Source organism: Sinohyriopsis cumingii, chromosome 11 (genome assembly GCF_028554795.1).
Source record: "Sinohyriopsis cumingii isolate HCF-2022 chromosome 11, ASM2855479v2, whole genome shotgun sequence".
Classification (NCBI taxonomy): domain Eukaryota; kingdom Metazoa; phylum Mollusca; class Bivalvia; order Unionida; family Unionidae; genus Sinohyriopsis; species Sinohyriopsis cumingii.
Window position 1 is genome coordinate 76,810,416 of NC_142971.1, and position 20,854 is coordinate 76,831,269.

General features: G+C 38.4%; 1 protein-coding gene across 2 annotated transcripts in view; it reads right to left on the reverse strand.

Annotated features, from left to right (window-relative positions):
• Positions 1-7,461, reverse strand: part of LOC149788791 (uncharacterized) — a 32,314-nt gene extending 24,853 nt beyond the window's left edge. Inside the window, exon 1 of one of the 2 annotated variants that reach the window (XM_089974911.1) lies at positions 7,217-7,461. The gene's annotated coding sequence lies outside the window, so the exon portion shown is untranslated. Of the gene's footprint in view, positions 1-6,983; positions 7,172-7,216 lie in introns of those variants that run through there. The other variant, XM_089974910.1, reaches the window with a different exon arrangement.
• Positions 7,462-20,854: the final 13,393 nt, after the last annotated feature.

Consider the following 20,854-nt stretch of genomic DNA (forward strand, 5'->3'; position numbering starts at 1 on the left):
TGCCCTCAACAAAAAAGCAAGGATTATCGTCTGCGCGTTTCATGCTTAAAGGAAGTGTTCAATATAATATACGGATATGCTCGAGTTCCATTTCCAGTTCTTGGACAAGTCCATTTGCAGCAAAGGGGTATGTGCTAAACTAAATACATACATACATATGTTGTCTGCTTCCGATATGTACAATGTCGAATCAAGCAATGGAAAAGAATGACAAAAACAAAGTTGCATTTCACGTTGATTTAACGAGCGGGGTAATTATATGTTTGTGTATGAAAAGGACATAGCTCCAAACTCTCAACGTTATGCTAATTTACGGAATTATTCAGCAGTTACCGAATAGGATGAACTACGTCACTTTGTTGTCTGTAGGAAATAAACTAACCATATAGTACGCAATATGGAGCCGTGTAAGTATGGACAGTCCGTTAAGCCTGACAGTTCAAGTAATGACAGCATTAGTCCCGCTCTGGTCACAGTCGTTTAGAAATTACAAATCAATGATTAAATTAACTTAGTTTTGTGCAATGTTTATCACATTAAACAATTTCATTATTGAAATATATAGTTGGTACAAACAAACGGGAAGGTATAGTCAGACTATAGCTGACAGAGAACGTCATCCGCGTTTGATGTCTGGTTCTCCTTAGAAATGTGTGTTCGCTTCACGAAGGCAGCTGATCCAATTTTGACACGAATAGAGCCAACACATTCCCGTTAACTCCAAGCATGCAGAGCACAATTTGACTTAGAAGCCAGTCTCACTCCGTCTCAATATATGAATAAGGTCTAGTCACAACAGATCACACATTTAGTCAGATATCTGTACATAATCGACTATTCCACTAGAGCTAAAAGTAAAGATAAATATTATATACGTTTTGAGAAGGGACAGTGTCCTCAAGGTTACATAAAAGGAATTCAGATATGAACATAACTATACGTTATCGTTTGCTAAGGAAAATGGAACTATTCTTCATATTATCTCAAGAAATCAAAATGTAAGAATGTCATACGAGGATCATTTGCAAGCAGACGAAACAGAAAAAGATCCTTTACTGCAAAATAATTCATAAAATAAAGCCAATAACAAGGAAGCAAAGAAATTAACTATTATGACTACGTTTGAAATTTCATTGTGAATATTCAAGAATATATATCAATGAAACGTAATTGCACATTCAACTTAATTTGCAATTTTAATACTGAGAATACAACTTCGTAAAATATGATTTGTATAATGGAGGGATGATTCTCTTGGGTATCGTATAGGTATTATCTCTCTTTCTAACACACACACACACACACACACAACACACACACACACACACACACATATATATGTATATATATATATGTATATATATATATATATATATATATATATATATATATATATATATATATATATTATCCAGAGATAAAACGTTAGTTTTAAAGAAGGGATACATTAACTGGGCATCAACAATTATAACAGCCCTATAATAATTCCACATACTAGCCCTGACGATGATGTAGTAGCGTTAGTGTAAGCGAAGTAACTGACGTTACGCAGAGAGAGAGAGAGAGAGAGAGAGAGAGAGAGAGAGTTTGTAACATTATACGTCCGCTGTAATTCATTTATAAGAGATAATATAGATTACACACGCTGAATGAGTACTTTATTGATGAAACTTTCAAATAAGTTTGATCCTCTATACTCTCTCTATCAATCTTATTTGCAGTACGCTCTTTGATCAGGATGACTTTCTGTATGTGAGGTCCATCATGGGCCATGACCAATATTGCAGGCTGAGGATTTTTGAAAAGAGTATGCGTGAGAAAGCATGGGTCTCCGAACAGAATAGCAGTGTCTGGACCTGGAATGCGAAACAATTTGAAAAGAAGAACAGAAAAGCGTATAACCATACGCTTTGTTCTCTTTATTATCGGGGATAGTCAAATCAAACATTGCAAAGATACTGCATGTTTTATGTTTGTGTATGTCCTCTACAAAGTTAAATGTAAACACTTTCATGATTGTTTGTGCGAACACTCATACTATCTTGTGTATAATCATATGCAAATATGTTTGTGTGCATTGAGTGTTTGCACTATTGTCCTTTTATTTTATTACGCACCATATCTGATTGTATATAAGTATTTTCGTGTGCGTATTGTGCGACTTAATCTCTTTCGTTTAAATTACACTTTATGTTAACATGAGTGCGTGTTGGTAAGTAAGCTATGGGTGTTGGTAGTCAGTATGGATTCTGGTCAGTATATGTGGGTTTCTGGTCATTAGATGGTAGTTTTGATGATAATTCTTGCTGTCTATCAAGAGTGGATTTTACCCAGTAGATGCGTAGGTGTTGGGCGGTCAAATGGTAAATTTGGGTGATAGTGGAAATACCATATACCACCACGCTAATATGACTACAAATTGTTGTTGGCATCCGTTAGTCTCGAGAGACGATGGAACTGCGCCCATGAGAGATGTCCCGGTTGGTGGTTGTGCAGCGTCTGCTGTGGCTAAGTAGTGTAATGCGGGAGTGGCAGTACCTGCTGCACTTGCTGCACTTGAAGGTTGTGTCAGGTGTTGGTTGAAGCTGCTTCTTCTTCCACTGCGATCGTCTTTCATCAGCTAGCAAGCGTTGCTTGTCCTCTCCTGCTTTCAGACCAGTGATCAGAGCATGTCTAGAGCGAGCTCTTCCCAGGTGTTGACATCAATATCAAGGGCTTTCATGTCATGCTTACAGACATCCTTGAAGCGGAGATGTGGCCGTCCGATCGACCGTTTGCCAGAGGCGAGTTCCGAATAAAGAATGTCTTTGGGCATCCGTCCGTCAACCATCCGACGTACATGGCCCAGCCATCTGATGCGGCATTGGCGGAGGAGTGTGATCATGCTGGGAATGTTGGCACGCTCGAGCACCTCGTTGTTTGTTACTCGATCGCTCCATGTGATCCCGAGTATGCGTCGGAGGCATCGCATGTGAAAGGCGCTCAGTCTTTTCTCTTGTGAGGCGTACAGAGTCCAGGTTACACTGGCATACATGAGAGTGCTTAGCACGCATGCACGGTACACGGTGATCTTAGTGTTCATGGTCAGCATGCTGTTGTTCCACACTCTCTGCGACATATTGAGCTCAGCATCGAGCGAGAGGTTGTTGGTGATGGTAGAGCCGAGATACATGAAGTGGCTCACCACCTCAAGTTCGTAGTTGTTGATGATGATGCTTGGGGGGTTCGCGTCCTGAACCATCACGTTAGTTTTCTTTAGGCTTATGGTCAACCCAAACTCATCACATGCTTTAGCAAAGCGGGCTTCCAGGCGCTGAAGCTCAGCTTCTGTGTGGGTGGCTAGAGCAGCATCGCCTGCGAAGAGCATGTCCCTGATGGTTACTTCACGCACTTTGCTCTTTGCCTTTAGTCGTGCTAGGTTGAACAGTCTGCCGTCTGATCGTGTGTGCAGGTAAGTCCCTTCTGTGGGCGTCCCAAAGGCGTGCTTGAGCAGGACTGCGAAGAAGATGCCGAAGAGCGTGGGGGCAAGGACACAGCCCTGTTTAACTCCACTGCGGATGTCAAAGGGGTCGGATGTTTAGCCATCGTACTGCACTGTACCTTTCATGTCATCGTGGAAGGACTGGATCATGCTTAGTAGCTTTGGAGGGCAACCAATTTTCGCCAGGATTGTGAAGAGTCCATCTCTGCTGACCAGATCAATGCCTTGGTGAGGTCTATAAAGGCCAGGAAGAGGGGTCTGTGTTGTTCTCTACATTTTTCCTGCAGTTGCCTGACAGAGAAGATCATGTCGATTGTTGACCTCTCTGCGCGGAACCCGCACTGCGACTCTGGGTAAACTCTGTCAGCAAGCGTCTGCAGTCTGTTCAGGATGACGCGTGCGAAAACTTTGCCCACGATGCTGAGAAGTGATATGCTCCTGTAGTTGTTGCAGTCGCTTCTGTCGCCCTTCTTCTTGTACAGGGTTATGATGTTAGCATCTCTCATGTCCTGAGGCATTGCCCCCTCGTCCCAGCACTGGCAGAGGAGGTCGTGCAGGTGTGTAAGAAGCACGCTATATCCACACTTGATGACTTCTGCTGTGATGCCATCCTTCCCTGGGGCTTTACCTAGGGACAGTTTCTCTAAGGCCTTTTTTAGTTCGTCTACAGTAGGTTTCTCGTCCAGTTCGGCCATGAGAGGAAGGTTTTCAATGACGTTGAGGGTATCATTGTTCACGTGTTTCTCTTTGGAGTACAGTTCGGAGTAGTATTCCACATAACGCTCCATCTGCTTGCCCTTGTTGTGGATGGTATCGCCTGTGGCAGACTTCATTGGTGCTGTCAGTTTCTTCGTGGGACCCATTGCTTTCTTTATGCCATCGTACATGCCTCTGATGTTACCAATATCTGCTGCTGACTGGATACTCTGACAGAGCTGTAGCTAGTATTCATTGGCACACTGACGCGCTAATCTCTGCACGTTGCTTCTGGTAGACCTGTATGCCTGTAGTGTCTTCTGACAGGGGGATTGCTTGAGCACTGCAACGCTCTTATATGGCTGGCATGAGTGTGGCAGAGTTAGCCTCAAACCATTGTTCTTTGATTGTTTCTTACCAAAGATCCGTGTGGCTGTGCCGTATACAGTCTCTCTGATGTAATCCCATCTTTCTTTGGTACTGTCGTTGGGGGATTCTGAGTCAAACGTCTTGAAAAGAGCATATGTGAATTCCTTAGCCTTGTCTGGATATGATGTCTTGCTCACATCACTGCGTGGTTGACCCTCTTGCCTAGATCGGTGGATCTTCTTTGGCTGAAGCTTCATTTTGCAGCACACCAGCGAGTGGTCGGTGTCGCAGTCAGCACTGTGGAAGGTACCGGTAAGAAGCACACCCTTCATGGCTGACCGTCTTGTAATGATCAAGTCCAGCTTGTGCCAGTGTTTAGACCGGGGATGCCTCCAAGACACTTTGTGCTGTGGCTTTGTCTGAAAGAATGAATTGGTGATGCTGAGTTCGTGGTACGAGAACATATCTAGAAGGCGCTGCCCATTCTCATTCATCTTCCCAACGCCAAACTTGCCTAGGCAGGAGGGCCAAGAGTCATGATCGGCACCCACCCTAGCATTGAAGTCGCCCAGCAAAATCAAGTTCTCTTCCTTGGGAATTTTGTCGATGAGCGAGTTTAACTCATCATGAAACTCATCCTTGGTATCTGTGGCGGATCTTAGTGTGGGAGCGTAAACACTGATCAGGTTGACAGGCCCGTTTGTGGTGTGGAGGCGGAGGGATAGCAGTCTTTCATTTCCTTGTTGGCAGGGTTCTATCATTCCCAGCAGAGTGTTCCTGACAGCGAATCCAACACCAAACTCTCTGGCTTCATCTGCACTCTTTCCTTGCCAGAATAATGTGTAGATCTTTTCTCTCAGGGACCCATAATCTGGTAATCGTGTCTCCTGTAGTGAGGCGGTGTCGACCTGGAGCCTTGCAAGTTCGTCGTTGATGACTGAGGCCTTACGAACATCACTGATTGTCTGGAGATCATCTGAAAGCCCAGTCAGCATGGTCCGGACATTCCAGGTACCTAGCTTGAGGATTGAAGTCTTCTTTTTTATTTTTATTATGTTATTTCTTGGTGCAGTAGTTGCAGTCCGCTTGTCAGGTACACGCGTACCTTAAGCCTTACGCACCCAGCAAGGCAGGCGAACTGTGGCGGGACGGCACCTTATTGGCTGGGGGCTGCCTAGTTTGAGGCGGGCGGTAGCTGTCCAGTGAAACATGTTGGTCTCTCCCACCGTCAGAAGCATCCCCTGGCGTCTGGCTCTACGCCAATCGAGCGGTGACTTATAACCGGTAAACTGCTGCTTCCCGTGTTGTGTCGACGCTATGGAGCGAAGCTGGAGTGTCCTCTCCAGGGCGCAAGCCTGGGCAGGGTGATATGGAGAATCAACTGTTGCCCATGCAGCTGATCCCCCTCTCCACGCAGCTGATGGATCCAAGGGAAAGGACAAGCCGATACGTCATGGCACCAGCTGCGTCGCAGGAGCTGCCGAGATGACACTGAAATCAATGCCATGTCGCCTTAGGGACTCCGACTCCGGATTTTCTGTTGGGGCTTACTCCCTTAGCCTTTCCCCTGAGAGGGTATAGTCGCAAGGCAGCAAAGGTTTGAAATCGGAGTTTACCTTCTCCTAGATGGGCGACCACCCAAGGTTAACGAGCCCCATCTGCCCGAAGCATCTAGTTTTGAGGCGCCAGAAGCTCGCCTGTCATCCCTTCTCCAATCAGTTTAAACAGGTTCCACCACTCGTGAAGGCCTGGAGCTGGATTTGGTTGTCAGAGGCTCTATCAGACGCAAGCCATTGGGAGATTTCCAAGGGAAGTGGGTGCTTATCTCCCACAACCGCCCCATGCAATGACAACCCTTGAAACCCTATAGATTGTATTATACTGCTAATAAACTGCACATTCAACTGTACGTTTAAAGCACTACTTACTGTACCATAGAAATATATAGAAATGATATGGAGGCATCTACATTTTTGGCTGATTAATATTTAGACTAATACGGAAGAAAGGTGTATCAGTTAATATATATAATTAGGTTTAAGCAATACAACACTTGATTATAAGCAATCAAGCAAACAGCACAGCACTAGGAATCAGTAGTGAAAACAGTCGATGTTAGAAACAAAGCTAAATAAATTATAACTGCCGTGCCACGACCAGCGCCTACGATACCATGCTACCCTATGAACGGAGTCTTACAATAAAGGAGTTGATTATAGCTGAATGAAGTAATTTAACCACAAACTATAAAATGTACACTACTTACAAACTTTTAAACAAGACTAATGAGGTACTTATACATTTACATTACCAGCAATATATGAAAAGCTGGAGACACGACGGGAAGGTAAGTCACTGTAATGTTAAATGTTAAATGCACCAGTAACTGCCACCCGGATAAACATGTGTATTAATCTGTACCAAATATATGCCTTACCTTGGGTTTCTTCTCAGTTCCTCTCTGATCTAATATTCTGTAGTAGAGTGATATCAGTTTTTGGATGATATATATCATGGGGAAGTATTTAATAAACCATACTTAACTTAATCCAAGGCAGTTTTAATGACGCATACTTAAAACTTCTAAGTCGACATAGATTTGGTTACATAGCATAGTGCACATGGCTATTGATTCATTGTTTTAAGTAAATGACAAGCGAGTAACCGTACCGATCAATAATGAACAGTGAAACAAAGGACACTTCCTGAGTATGGTGTCCATTTCACGATAATCCCTGTTAAAACAAGTTGTCCGTTCAACGAGTGCACACAGTTTGTTTCCAGTGAAGCTGAAATGAAGCGAATCGAAAGGATTTATATGTTCTATCTGTTGACACATCAATATGTATAATAGTATACCTAGACTTTACAGAGTGAAGAAATCAATACCCAAACGTTGTGTGCATTTGTTATTGATCCATTATCATATACGGCACACACCTCAAATTGCCGAGATGTTATGTTTCGATTCTACATATCCAAGTGCTTATTTGGAAACTAAACTTAAATGCATGCCATTTCCAGAGCTGAGAAGGAATCTACTTGTCCTTTGTGTTCATTTTCGTGCTATAATGCAATATTGGAGGAACGACAACACTTTATTCTGAAAGAAAAGTATGCAAAAAGAAGTGTATTGCAAGGTCAGAATCGCACACCGTTATTTAACTGAGATTAATTCATATGATTACCTCTTATTTGTTTCCTGTAGGAAAATACATACTTCTGTACCTCAAACGAGAACAACTGATAATGTATGTATGAACAAGCGCATCATATCGATCAGTATTATATTTATAAACATCTCTCGTAAGCTAAGATAAATGTGTAAATCAAAGATAAATTTCAATTAAAAGGGCCTAACTAAAGGTTATGGGCTTTTAAATCAAATTTCCTTTTAAAAAGCATTCAAGGATAAAACAGCGTCGTAGGCTATCAAGATAAGTTTTCCTTAGAATAGCAATGCCTCATGGGCTATCGAACGTAAATGGCAGGTAAAACGCAGACAGAACAAACGACGGGCTAGTCAGATAACAAGGCATCATCACTTTTTATCCCATAAGGTTACTTCACAATACAAGCAATCACACATGGATTTTGTGCAATCACCGGGTATTAATAAAATTAAAAATATTACATACACCATGCATGGATTGATGCAATAATGCTATAGATTAAGCCAAACACTACTTAGATTTTGTCGTCGATTACCTTGTATAAAATGATACAATATGCCGGTAAAAATGTACGTTGTATTATGGGACACTGGCAGTTCCAAATAGGAAAAGAAAGTAAACCCAACGTTTCATAAACTCAGAGCGTACATATATGCCAGGGTACCGATGCAGATATGTTGGCATATAATGTTCGATAGGACTCGGGTTGATTATGATATGACGTCATATACTAATATGAGTCATCGGAAGGACGCACAGATTTATTTCAGACATGCAGGCACGTGGAATCGTCAGTAATTAAGAAGTGCTTATACAGATCTGCCGGCATGTACTGTGTGGAGTCGTCAGTAATTATGAAGTTCTTATACAGATCTGTGGGCATGTACTGTGTGGAGTCGTCAGTAATTATGAAGTGCTTATACAGATCCGCCGGCATATACTACTTGCACTCATCAGAAAACTGTATTTGTCAAGATATGCCGGAATGATATTCTTGTAATCATTACTAGAAATATTTTAGATGTAAATATGCCGGCATATGATGCTCATTGTGCTCGAAACAACCTTTTGTGAAGGTCAATATATGCATCGTTTAAACATGTTATAAGCTGTGAGTGAGCGTAATTGATGATATCATAAATTGTACAAACTCTACAAACCAGAAATATAATGATTTAAAACATCAGAAGAGAGAAACACATGTGATGATACATAATGCTTGCATTGTTCCTTAGTACAACTAAAATCAACTGCCGCACAATGCTTTGAAACCATCAATAGAAGGATCAGATAAGACTTATAGGTTATCCTTGAACTATTTATGTATGTATTGATAGGACTACTTTAAAACTAATAAAAAGCAAGTTAGAACGTCATTTGACCCAAGACACCTTAAGGACTAAGCAATGGTCCTGCATGGATACGTGAGAAGTACTCGCATGATCGCAATCATTTTTTTCGAAAAACTTCCTAATAGAAAATGTGCATTGCAATTTCAGTCCCATCAGTTATAACTAACCTCTTGATAATATATCGGTTGTTTTATTACCTGGATTTCATCAGACATCAACAATACTTCAGTATGGCGGAACAGTGCACAGTGAAGTTAAGGAAACATTAAATGCAGTGCTGGGATAAGCAATCTGCTAGGCATGTCTTTTGGATATTAAAGGAGATGTCACCCTGGATACAAAAATGAGAGCCATGCTGCTATCTCGTCACAAGCGCTATAACGGTTTCTACCTGTATTGACTAATTTGCTAGAAACTGCACAGTAACGCATTATGAAGCTTTTGCATTTTAATAAATTTCAATGAGCTGTTGTCGTTGTGAGCATTGACTCTGAGGGACGTGGTGATAGTAGCATTATGTGACATCAGCGCATCTAAAGGAAATCATATGTTAAAACGAGCTGCTGATTTAGAATCAAGAATGTCAATTCTTTGTCAAACATCTTCATAACATTAACATGGTAGGTGTGTCGGGCAGAAAATGTAGCACTTTATCATGATGTGAAATCCTATACTAATCAAAATACATATGTTTAACGTACTCTTTCATGAAAAATACAGTGACTAATTATTCAAAACCCAAACCAGACATATGCTTCCCAATCCCCCACACCTAATAACCCACAATTCTATTTTAGGTAACAACACTCATAGTTAATCATTAACATAGGGTACGTGTATGCCGTAAGATAAGGGCTATACGAAATAAAGAATTTAAATTTAGACAAAATTTGACCTCTCAATCCACTTACCTTCTTAGAATATCCTTATAAACCCGGACCCATCTTTTCCATTATAATTAAAATTTCTTGTGTATATCTAGTCTCATAATCCCTATCATTTTTCACAAGGAGAGTGAAAGAAAAGGAAATATAGACATGACGAAAAACACATAAAGATATTTGCGTACATTTAACAAACACTGAACATTGCAATTCTACGCATGTTGTGTGTGTGTTTATGAGAGAGAGAGAGAGAGAGAGTCTCCCACTACTCCAATATAAACCCCATTCCGCAATCCCATTTAGTTCTGCCTACCACAATGTAAAGTCCATCAACGATCGCTAGAGCTACCACTACCACAAAATGGACGTGAAAAAGGTGCGTGGCCGGCACCTTCAAACTCGTCTATAGACGCCCTAACCAGGTGGAATTCTTAACACTAGATTATGACAATGATCTATTATCGCGCGTTATGGCACGGCCATGAACAAGACGCAAGAAAGGAACTTTGAAAACAAAAGGTGAATAAAATGAACGGATCAAATACAGCGGTCATAGAGACCTCTTTTGTAAAATGAATATAATGATGCTAAAGAACTACTCACACTGAAATGTTCACGGCTCTAGGTAAGATTATATATATATATATATATATATATATATATATATATATATATATATATATATATATATATATATATATAAACATATGATCAGGCTAGTAAAAGTCAATATATATTGATAATGTTTATTCACTGATCGGTGGGTTTGTTTCGACAGATTTACGAATGGCATAATTTAAATATCGAAGGATTAGTTTATCCCCTTCATGTTCTGGATGTCACTTAGTCGGTTTCCCTCTCTGTCTTTCACTCTCTTCTTTTCCCGTTTCTCCCCTTTTGCGTGCAACATTCTGTCTGTCCGTCTAGATATGTCATTCCGCCTATGTCTCGTTCTTTCTGTCTCTCTGTATCATTCCCCCTCTCAAAGAACGCTTTGAAAAACTGCTAACTCTTCTGAAGACCACATTTGGGAATATGTTCATTATTATGGACTTCGTCCATTTCAAGAGTGCACACATTTGTAACGAGTTCAAATACTTTGATCAAAGTCGGACATTCTAGGGTTGGCAAATGTGTGACAGTTTTCACAAACTGACGAATGAAAATGTGTCTGACTTAAAATTGAATAGGTTTGCAAAAAACCTTACTGGCAGTACATAGCCATTTAAATGCAAGGATTAAATGCTAGAGTAAAAATAGGACCAATACATTATCAATTGGTGTATCCATCATGTGAGCTTACAAATATAATAGGATTGCAAGATTATATTCTTATTGGATCATGTAATAACGCAGAGGAACTTATAAATGTGAAGAAAATCATAAAAATAAATAGTTATTGTTCGAATCATCTCATCAGTAGTAATTTCATTCCATTGTGCTGATATTTGTTTTTAAATGTAAACAACTTATGAACTTCTGGCAATTCCAAAGACTTGTCACGGTACTGTGGACTACCATAAAGACGGTAAACAGATAGCAAAGCTCGACTTGAACTGCCTCAACTATGTCAATAGGTGTCGGTAATACGATATATATGGTAAAATATACCGACTGTACAAACTCGGATATGTTGAGTTGTGTGCTAAATTTGTTATAAACAATGACGTCGCAAATATGCAACACAGCTGGTTGCACTTGTTGCATTCTATGAATGTCGAAGTTTTTTCAGGGTTTCGAATAACCGAACATGTTAGGTAAATGTTAAACGATACTATTTTCTTATCTTGTGAGCTTAAAATAAATATAAAGTCAACGAGTGAAATGTATCGTCTGTTGTTGGTTCACTCGTACCACCTCCTAGCCCTGGCATACTTATCTTTCTTAAGAACCAAGGACTTAACTGTTATGTCGTGGTCAAATTCAAAGTATAACATTGGTCTCTATGACACTCAAACATACTCATGCTGGAGATAGTGCTGAGGTCATTTAGTGACGTTTATGACGAATTGTTTTGGCATATGGTGTAACGATACCAATTGTACAATCCCAGGTGGGCGGGAACAATGTATTCAGAAATAAACAACAACACTAGATGCGATTGGTGCATTATGTTGTACTTTCTGTTGGGCTTAAAAAGTGTTTAGACTCTTGGCGACATGTGAGATCATGTTAATCCATATCTAGTCATAGATTGAAATTTTTTATGATTTTTTAAAAATGTGGTACACATGGCTGAAAATGTGTATGTTGTGAACAGTAAACTCTTACCCGTGTCTTGTTCCATTAGTTCTCTATGACAGTGTGGGACATGCATGCTGATGTAGGATAGTATATTTATTTCACAAAACATTAGCATTGAGGTCTATGGAAAACAATTGGTACCGTAATAATATATATTACACGATATAACGGGACATAACTCGTGTATATGTATGATCCGATAAGCAGAGTTAATTACACTTTATCCGCATTCGTTACATTTTTCCACGAGAATCGTTTGAAATGGATAGGAGATAACATAAGTGTGTACCATCTTCTGTAAAACTGTTACAATGATTGAAATAATAACAAAGACAAACAACATAAGAAGAAATAAAATACATTCTGTAGAATTCATTGCTTTGCTTGATTCAGGTTATAAAAATCAGATTGTCTTATAAATGTTTTCTCAAACATTTATTGTCTTTACATGTCCTGTTGTTATGCCATCATAAGTGTTCAAATCAGAAAGAGCACACGTCTCGAATTTCGATGTAAATATAATGAAAAATAACAGTTCATGTTACTGTAATTCAAGTGGAAAGAATCATGCTTACACGTCAATAGAACATCTTCATCTGAGAACAGGTATAACACGCTATATGGTCCACATCAGGTTCTTAAGCATACGCAGGTTGAATATTGTCTTAATTTGTAACAACATTCCTAGTGCTTAGATGATGTTTTCATGCAAGGGTCTATGTTTGGTTTGCTATTTCTACGGTACAGCGATGCATACATTTACCGGACACAGACGCCATTTAGTTTCATGGATAAAGCCCATTCAATCTTCTGAAAATAAAGTATAAAGATTTGAATTGTGAAAATCGTTCCTTAATTTTGTATATTTCTTTACGAGTCCATAGGCAATGCTATTGTGCAAGTTCTAACAGTAGTCGTCTTCGGTTAATGTATCTGTTTAAACCGTAAATATGCAATAATCGTGATTCTTTCACTCTGATTCTTTTCATAACTTGTAACTATTTTTCAAGAAAAACGTTACAGATTACACCAATAAAACGTTTGTATTAATTTGTTTTAACATATCAAGGAAGTTATTAATCCAGTTAAGAGATTGTATATTAGAAGATGACAATAGACTAGAGGGTTTTATGAACTGTGTTATACACAAATCAGACCAAAGATAACATGGTCCCTTGCATCTTCTATGTCTTTATTGGACGCGATTGCAAGCATAATTACAATCATGTATTAGGTAATTTTGTAGTTTGAGATTATAATATTTTTAATTCCCATAATCCTTTACGTGTGCGGAATTGACGCTGTTATGGCGTGATGATCTTGTTGAAGTAGAGATAGCTGTGTTATTAGAAATATATGATGTGATTTTATGGAACTGGAAGAGAATATCATTTAACGCTACGGCATATGATGAAACTCGCTGTCTTGTAGTTTATGAATTAACATAATTGGATATACGGCGAAAGGACATCAAATCGATGATGATAGTATTTCGGAATACTTTATGAGTATTATCAACACAATAATACTAATATCAGTACCATGGAGCGCGTATGATGTTACAGAATATATTAAACTGATATTTCGCTAAAATACATCACATTAGTTGTCAAAGAGACTCAGACGACGTTGTATGATTTTTACAAGACATACCTGAATCATTATAGTCAACTATTTAACTTAGGAGTTTTATTGATGAGAAATTTGTCAAGGTTATACAACTCTTGTAAAAGGTGATTACATTATATAGTGCAAGAAAATACGAACTCTCTGTTATTTAAAAGACCATCCTGTGTTGATAATGGGACGAGTGATTATTCTAATGATAACATTGAAACAATGAGTAGATACAGCTAAAATGGCGAAGATAACCCAAATATAAATATAAATAGTAATGGAACTTAGACGTCTACATAATAATGAATTCTTTTGTGATAATTAGGAATATGAAGTGTTATCAATTTTGTGCAGAGTTATTACGATCTAAAGATAAAGATTCCATACAGTTAGTAATCGAAAACCGCTAATACAATTATAATTAATTTTAGATTCAAGAAGCAATGATTACAATACGTTTGAAATTCATGCTTGTGAGTCAAAAAATGCTAAATGTGTAGTAATGTAATAGCAGCAGAGAGGGCGATCAGACCACTTAAGGGAGTTGTCACCCTTGTGTTTGGACCAAAAAAAAATAGTGACCCTTCATAGAGGTCAATACCACGTCTACGATTATTGTTTGTCCCAAACAGAACTGTAGACGCCCCCTCTCTGCTGCTATTCATGTTGTAAAAGAAATTTTAAGTTTGATGAATATTTTTCTTTTCATCTGAATCTTCGGAATCTTCGGAATTTGTTCTATGTTTCATGTAATATTCAAGTTCTGATGGTGGTTTTTTTATTTGTGGATTTATGTTCTTTCTGTGTTTATAATATATCATCAAACTTCTGTATCGATCTCCACCGCAATTTTTGCAAATCTGATATAATTCTCTAACGCCGTTGTTACATCCAACACAACTTCGTGGACCAGCATGAGGATTTTTCTTTATAAGATAATTATGTTTTTTACAATATTCTCCACGGCATTTTTTATCACATTTGTTAGTGGTTCCTTGACGCAGCCACGCACAGTTGTTCATTATATGAATGATATCTTTTTAATTAAATTTATCCAAATATTTTATCAAGACCCACACGATATCTTGTTCTAGGATCATGTAAATTTATTGTTATAAATCCATGCGGAGTAGCTTGCGCTCGTGAGAAGAAATTTTTGAATTTAATTGTATCCATGTCACCACCACACCAAGTTTGATGAATATTTCTAAGTGTGTGTGTGTCTACGCCATTAAACACAACTAAAATGTTGCAGTTGTCTCTAATCACCTTCGGAATTTGTGTGTATCGTTGAGTAACATAGATCACGTCTGTATTTTTATGTCTACCTCGGGAAAATATTATGGCTGGATTTGATTGTTTATCTAGCATCACATCGTCGTATACAACTAAATTATTAATAAATCCGTCTATGGAATCTACGGATGGTGCTTCATCAATATCGGTTATAAACTCTATAACATCATTACCTTCATCCAGTAATCGCGCGTTTTTATTGAAATCTTTAAGTACATCATAACATCGTTGATCATCAGCGCATGGTGCTACTAAATATAATTTATCCCATTTCAACCATCTCATTATCAGATTAAGTAATAACTGCGTCTTACCCGATCCAGATGGTCCTATGATAATCATTCTGATGGAATTTGGTAACGCAGGGTGGTGTTTAACTGGCTCTCGTTTTCTTGTTGCTGAGAAATCAATTATATCCATATATATATTATGTCATGAATTTATATTGCTTACGTTGTAGAGTTAAAACTCCAACTACTGATTTAGCTACGGTTACAACAAAAAATAAAAAAATAGCGTATGGTGGAAAATGTTCTGTATGCGGTAGAAAGAAATTTTCGTTTTTACCTAATAAGCGCGGTGGTGATATTGCTAATTTGATGTCAAAGTTTCCAGGTGCTCCATGGGCTAAATACAGCGGAGAAAAACATCTACCAGGATATAATTATTGCGGTCCTGGTACCAGACTTGATATCAGGCTCGATAATCAAGATCAACCAAAACCAGGCGAGGAACCAATAAACGCTATTGATCGAGCTTGTCACGCTCATGATGTAGCTTATAAAAGTAAAAATCTACAGGATAGACATATTGCAGATGTGAAATTAATTCATGCGTTAAATTCCATAAAAAATAAAAATATTAGAGAATCATTAGCTAATTGGTTAGTAAAATCCGCGATGAAAGGTAAATTAGCGCTTGGGGCTGGTAATTAATAATGGAATCGATTTATAATTCACCAAGAGGATACTGGAGAGGCAAAGCAGCAATTGGTAAACTTGCTGATGCAGCAGCGGTTAAACATTCTACTGCTAAAACGTGGTTATCCAAACAAGCAATATGGCAAATTTATCTACCACCACCGAAACGAATTCAGTACGCGTATTTCGATGTCAGTGTTCCTAATGAAGTTCATCAAGCTGATATTCTGTTTTTACCGCATGATACTGTGCGTAGAAAAACATACAAATACGCGTTAACCGTAGTTGATGTTGCAAGTAGATATAAAGAAGCAGAGCCGCTATCAACGAAAACATCATCTGAAGTAGCCGATGCATTTGAACGAATTTATCAACGAGGACCATTACGATGGCCACAGCTACTACAGGTTGATCCTGGCAAGGAATTTCTTGGTCCAGTATCATCGTTGATGAAACAACATAATACCAAAATACGACGAGGGCATACTGCAATTCATCGTGATCAAGCAATTGTTGAGCGATTTAATCGAACACTCGCTGAGCGGTTATTTGGATATCAATACGCGAGGGAATTTATTCAGGATAAAAGATCTCGCGAATGGGTTGCAAGATTACCAGGCGTGATAGCTGCATTAAATAATGAGATTACACGAACAACCAACATGAAACCCATTAATGCAATTACAAAAAAAAATATACCAACACAACGAAAAGATGTTGAAAAACAAAAAATATTGGGTGATGTTACAGTTAGATATTTATATGAGCCTGGTGAACTTGAAGGTGGTAAAGCGAGAGCGACTGATCCTATTTGGAGTGTTACCACACACAAAATATCCACCGTGACAAGATCCTCAGGTAGACCTGCAATCTACAGATTAGATTCGACTGCTACTCAACGTGGATTTGTACGTGAACAACTACAAATAACCCCGCGGATACACAACTACCACCGCGATCACTTAACTAGCACTAGCGCCAAGGGTGCCTGCACCCCGACGTCGATTACACTCAAGACAGGTCAACATGGTATTTTCTCTACGGTAAATTGTCTTGAATCATTAATCGAATACCTCCACAGCATTACACAATTACAACTGGCGCAATGATTGTTCTGCTGCTGTTTTAACTCAATAATAAATTCAACATCAAGATCAAAGTCACGTTTATTTTTTTTATCAGATTGTTTGTATCCGATTAATTTTTTTCTTATTATATCATCATCGATGATGTTAAATTTATCAACGATTTCAGGAATTATAATTCTACGTAATTGAGATATTTTTCTGACCCTCGATACCGCTAAATAAACTAAATTTGACCACTCGATACGATCGTCTACAATCCAGACTCGTGTATCAGAAATAGTTAATCCCTGAGACGAGTGGATCGTCATGGCGTATCCCAACACCCATGGAGATTTGTCAGCGCGTAATGCATCTTCGACCACACTGATATCAACGGCGACAATATCATTTAATACGAGATTCTGTTTTTCAGTCTGTCCTGGAATTTCAACATTAATATTCTGTTTTCGTGTATCTGATGGTCTATAACATAACGGTACGGGTAATTCTGAGTATTTTTCTTTATGTAGTTGAAATAACTGTTGTTGTAAATCGTCTCTGACTATTTTTCTACTTGCTACGATCAAATCGGTGGGTCTCCATAAATTTAAAAAAATCACTCATTGAGGTCTCTGAGATCACTCCACGTATTATTTCACACTGAATTTTGTTTGATTGTAATCTGATTAATTTTTTAAACTCCTTTAAATTTGCATCAAGAGCTCTATGATCATCATCTATTTCTTCGTAATAATCAACGAAATTTTTTAACCAATCATGTGGAGATGGTCCAACAAAAGGCGGAGGTTGACCATGATCGCCACACATTATTATAGCGGTAATTTTCGTCAACAACCAATCAATAAAGGTTTTTAATGTATCCAATGACACCGTACATATCTCGTCCCAAATAATTATTTTAGGTCTATATTTTTCTCCCATTCGTTCAGGAGTCCACGTATCCCCGCGCCACCGAAAGAAACTATGATACGTGCACGATTGTACTTGCCGCTGTTTCATCTCACGTGCAAGTCTATGTGTGGGTGTCAGCACGATCATATCTGAATTTCTAAAAACATTAATCGCTCGAGTCGTTTTGCCGCATCCACCAGGTCCATTGAAATATATTGTCTTATATCTAGTTATTGGATCACTCAATGATGGCACTTTCGACATTTCTGATATTTTATTACCCTTACGATAAAAATCTCTCATTGGAACATCTGCCGATTCTGTATAATTGTGTAATAGTTCCTTTTTTATTCTCCACGAACCCCATCTTTCATCATTACTTGTAAATTTCATAACAGATTCTAAATATTTACTTGAAATATAAAACGAATCTGTTGCGACTCTGACTGCGATCTCAGGAAATCTATTAATCATCGATAATAAATTTATGGAAACATAAGCCAACATGGAAGATCTTAGATGAGTATACTGTGGGGAGACGTCATTTATGTAACTAACGATCGTACCCAATTTTGTTCCGTCGGATAAATAAACACTTTCTCGATTTACAAATATATTTCTCGCTGTTGTATCAGCGATTATAAAATCGTACTCGGCATCATCTAAAATTAATCGTGCGTGATGTCTTTTATGATCATATGCACCACCTTGAGTAAATTTACCTATAATTTTTCTACCGAGATCTTTTGCGGTTTTGAGTTTTTTAGGAATATCATCTTCGGAAACATCCTTAAACTCGCTAATAACTTCACAATCTGACATGGGCAACCAAACTTTCGTCTGTGCATGATATGATATAATCGCCTCACTGACCACCAACGATGTCAGTATCGCACAATCTAGCATATATCGTAATAAAACTATAGGTGCCCAACGTTTTTCACAAAAATGTCTACCAAACCAAACATAACAAATCTTGTGAAGATTTTCGTTAAACTCGAATGATTCAATACAGGCGAATCCAGTCAGATCAAAATCAGGTAATGGTCCATTAATTGCCACTCGCGTCATCTCGTTTGTTGGGTGACCAAATCTTTTAAAGTACACAGAATAATCTCCGTATCCTAGAAAACTTCCTGGATAACATGCAACCATATCAACCGAAATAACATCATTGTAATTGTATTTGGTATTCCATAATCCGCCATGTCCGTATTCGACGCAACTTGCGCGTACGTCCTCGAGTAAATCAAATCGTGTTGGTTTCCATGAATTTTTTTCTCTAGCAAAATGAGCCGCAACAGATGGAACGGTAAAACAATTAGTAATTTGTCAGTATTTTCCGCGTGCTTGCACTCTAAAAACTTCTCCGCAAGATTTTTCATCTCGTCATGGAGGGATTCTGTTCGATATATTTCACCATTTGGTCTGACAAACTGATCAAATTCACCTTCCTCATTACTTTTAAATAACCATACCGATACAGGATCGGTTTTACTTATTTCGTTAATAAAATCAAACATGCTCATATCTGCCACAGAATTATCTGGGGGGTAAAATCTAACAGTTCGATCACGTGGAAATATTCTTACCGCGCTAGTCCATGCATACGCGTTATGATCAATACTATTTATTGGAGCTCCTTTCGATTTATATTTCGATTCGTACAGTACCTCTCCCGTTATTGTCGCTACGGTTATTGGAAATTTTAATAGTTTTCCTAACTCAGCAACATCTTTTATTGTAGCACCGGTATCCTTAACTGAATCAGCCCACGAGTTTATTTTTTCACGCCTTAAATCAGTTAATCCATTTCCACGCATCGCGTTTGTAAAGTGTTCTATTACTCGTTCGGCTACACAATTTAACCTTGAAAATTTCATCGGCGCTAGTTTATCAACGTTGGTTTTTTTATTTATCTCATAGATTCCATAAATAACCGCTGTTACAGGATACGCTCGCTCATAATACGGTTTGTCAATACCCGTCAGTAGACCCGGTCTGGAATTTTTACTTAATATGACAGTTTTATTATTGCCAAGGATAGGATCATATTTGTCACGGATAATCCAACTACCTGTTTCTGTTAATACAATAAATTTTACTCTGAAGAAATATTTTTGATTGCCCTCGTATTCAGCAATGTAGTTAATGATAGTTGCCGCTCGCTTGTCATTCATTGTGGCGTCCGTGACAGAGTCGACACTGACTTTGTCAGTATTGCGTATAATCTTGAACGTTGACCATGTTTGAGATGCACCATCCGCGTAAAATTCTTTCTTGGCGTCGTGAATTTTCGAGATCAAACTTTTATTTTTCGGATCAACCAAATCTCGCACTGGCAAGTGAGATAATCTGTCGAGGATGAATTTATATTTAACAGGCCTAGTTTGGGATAATCTCTCAAACTCATTCATATAATTAAAACAAATATTTAAATAAAGAAAATTATGTATATACAAATGCCTCAATGCAAATGGTTGATGATCGGCTCAGTAAATCGATGCAACAAATCCTGCAGAAAGGAATTTTGTTGGATGCACTCACAAAGCATACGACGAGGAAGTCTAGGACCAATGCCATGTCTGGGGTGTGGTATTGGAGTGCGAGGAAAAACAGGATTATGTGGAAAGTGCGGTGGAAAACGGTTCAGAGAACTTAAAAGATATTATGACAAAAAAAATAATAATGGTGAAAACGCTATAAAATCCGTGGAGGATTATATATCAAGATTTCAGACAAACAATGATTTAAACAAATAATATTATTGTATATATGGAGCAAAATAAATTTGTCCCACATCCTGTCATAACAAACTATGAATCAGATATTAATGGTGTCAT